A 3721-nucleotide genomic window follows, 5' to 3' on the forward strand; every position below is an offset into this window, starting at 1 on the left:
TTGATTTATCTTGGAACCTTTGAGTTAGATTACATTTAGGGTTTCCTTGACATAGAGATTACATTTTATTTTGGGATTGATATCATGTTTGGGACTTGAGACTATCTCTTGAATGTGGTGGGAGTGGATCTTTTTGGGTTACCACGAGGTCGGGTGGTACTGCCTTTTACTCTTACTATTGAGATCCGTCTGTTGATGCTATAGGTGGAGTTCCTTGTCTGCATTTCTTTTCATTCTATCTCTGTGTATTATGATGGATGATTATATCTATATGATGGATGATTTCACTTATTGTATTGTACTTTATTTCATGGATTTGAAAGGGATGATGTAATCTATATTTATAAATGTATATTCTTTTAGCCTTTCATACCATGTGACATGTATAGTGGATGATTATGCATTCCAAATTTTATTGCCAAGTGGCATTCAGAACAAATGTATATTATTGAAGTGGATTGGACTTGTAGTTGTGCTTTCATATGGCTATGTTATTTATTAGACTTAGTATTATTTAAATTTAAATATTATTCAACATCTTGGGATCCTTAAGGAATGTAATCAGGGTTGTTTGCTTATGTATGTTTTTATGTTATTGCTTCTGCTACTTTATGATTGATGTGTATTTTATTCTTTCTTTAAAATAAAAATAAAAATATATGTTTGGAAAACTTAGTAAAACTTTGGGTTAATTCTTTTGGATCCCTTGGCAGGGCGTTATATCCCATTTGTCTTTTATCTCCAATGTACACTACTTATAGTACCTTTCTCAAAAGTTTTGTTTTTAAGTCATTGTGTTGTTTAAAATATACCATCTAGGGGATCAACTAAGGAAATTTCCTAGACAACAAACCTCTTCCCTATTTCCCCCTAAACTTTACCTTAGGCATTCAATATTTTTGGAGTGGACATGACCATAAAGAGACAAAAAGAGTTTGGAGGTAAAGGGGTTTAACTATGGAAAAATTAAAAAGAAAACTCCTAAGAACTCAAGAAGGGTAGTGACACCATCCTACATTAAAATAATGCCTAACACTACACTGTTGACTAGTTATTGTAAAATCATTTTAAAATGCCTAGATTCCACGGTTGGTTTTAGGACTTCTCAAATAACTTTTGGTTAGTTAATAGTCATTATTCAAGTGTGCATGTTCTATATTGAACATAGTTTGTTAAATTTTATAATTATATTTATCATTTTTCAACATGTATGATATTAGTCAAGTGTGTATATTCTATATTTAACATCACTTCTTGTACTTTCTAGATATATTTATCATTTTTAAACATGTATTATGATATTATATGGTAGATTTTGCATTACATTCTTTTATATTTTCTCTTATAATTATTTATAAGTCATTCGACATTAAAAAATGGTGGGAATATATTCTTTAATGACACACTAGTTAACACTCAGATGCACACATCATTGATTTAAATAATCTAACATGTTTACACTTGATTATTTTTCTACTATCCTTGAATACCACCTAACAAGCTTATTCTTTTCATTTCACTAGTTTTTGCATCCTCCTTACCCTTCTCCTTTTTGCCTAAATTAAATATTATCTTTGTCTACCCCTTCTCTTTCCTAGTGTAAACCAAATTTTAGTCCATTTTCCCTCTACTTTAGGATATATTTTCATATCTTCCTTCTCATTTCCAAATTTATTTTATCACAAAAATATGAAGTACATAATTTTCTATATATTTTCCTATATTTATGTATTTTTTCATATATTCTTTTCTTTTCTTACTCTAACAATCTAGTATATTTTCTTATTCCCTTTTACACTTTCCCATTCCTTGCCCCTACTTCATTCCTTGTCTTACAATACTCCCTTTTAGAATAATTTTTTGGTTGATTTTGCTCCTTGTTGCATATCTATAGCCTTCTCTTTCTTCTCTCCACCTCAAGTTCTTAAATCTAGAATTTTCTTCTTCTTTTTCTATTTCTTACTTGCTTGTTCTACAACATATCATCTTTCCTTGCTTGATATCTCACATGAGCTATTTTGCCCAACTTTGTACATTCAAGTCATTCTTGGGACAATATTTACTTGAAAGTCATAAACAAATTAGTCTCTTTTTATCCACTCATATTTGGACCTTTCCTCTTCCAATTTCTCCCTTAAATTCCTTTGTATTATCTTTCTTCACCTATATTCTCTACTACTCTTTCTATCTATAGGATATGTTTATTGGAGTATTTTAAATTTATCTACAAATTTTAAAAAATTACACAATGGTATTAGGAATATACTCCTTTAAAATTTAAGTTTTGCACTAATCTAATTATAAATAAAATTAATGGAAAATTCCTATAAGAAAAAAATGTAATAGAGAGGATACAAGCTCAAAGTTAGAAATTATAGGTATATTTTAGTTATGATTTAGATGAAAAAATGGCCATCTAAAAATTGGCATGTAGACAATACAAGGAAATTTCTAGATAACATCAATATGGTCTTGGTATTTTTTCAAGATTCTATTTAGAAGAATCAATATCTCCTAGTCCAAGGGGTTTAGTTTAGTTGGTTAAAGCAACGAGTTCTCATTCTAGAGACCTTGGTTCAAATCCCAAGAGGGGCATCTTTATTGAATTCTAAGTTGTGACTCTTGGTCTTCCATTAGTTTTATTCGTCTCATTGTAAAAGGTGGATTCTAAGTGATCAACTATTAATGACCATTATAGTATCCTTGAAAATAAAAGTATACAATTCATAATGATATAAATTTATTTTCTTTATATAGAATAAATATTAAATTTTGAAGTATTTGTGTAGCATTTTTTGGTCTTGTATTCATTTTTAAAAAAGAATTCTCTTTTACAATTCAATGAATTTTATTTTTATGTATTAACTAGTAGTTCCGAACTTTTGTGCTTGCAACAATTTGCCGATAGGTGTTTACTAATATTTTTTAAAACTATAATTTAAGGTGCTTAAATTAAATTAAAATAAGTAAAATTAAACTTAATTATTTTAATAAATTTAATAAATATTATTTAGTTAATTTAATATACCATATATTAATATATTATCATCTAAAAAATAGCTCGTATAATGTGAATAATAAAAAATAAACTAAAATAATTATAAAAACTAAAAACTAAACTAATCTAAAGTATGCCAGCTTAAATATATAAATTAATAATCATTTAAAAAAAATCTCCATCAAAAAATTTATTATGAAAAACTAATATGAGAAATATTAAAAAATATTAAAAAATAGCAACTCCTCCCACAAATATCCTATTAGCTATACTAATTTAAAAAATAAAATAAAATAATTTAAAAACTAAAACTTGAATAAATTTTAAAAATCAAAAGTTAAATAACAGTAAGTTTTGATTTGAGTTTAAAATCAGTGTTAGTACTATGTTTAAAATGTCAAAATTTTAGCACTCTATAGCCTACCAGGTAAATAAATGTTAGTACTATGCTTAAAATGTAAAAAAAAAATTTGAAAGAGTTAAAAATTATAATTTATTCCATATAAATTTGTCACTCCTTTCATGTGTAATTGTTGATTTTGTAAACTAGTGTAAGTTTCTTTTTAGTTTTATATTTAAATCAAGAGAGTAAGTCTTAACATATGCATAGATTGAAAAATGAAACAAACTTGTGTGAAGCTAAAACTCATTTCTTTACTTTTATCTATTATCATGAACACGCATCTTCAATTATCTATCCATACCTTATATTAATTCTGTTAC

Source organism: Cupressus sempervirens, chromosome 5 (genome assembly GCF_028749045.1).
Source record: "Cupressus sempervirens isolate cs-2001-9-10 chromosome 5, ASM2874904v1, whole genome shotgun sequence".
Taxonomy (NCBI): Eukaryota; Viridiplantae; Streptophyta; class Pinopsida; order Cupressales; family Cupressaceae; genus Cupressus; species Cupressus sempervirens.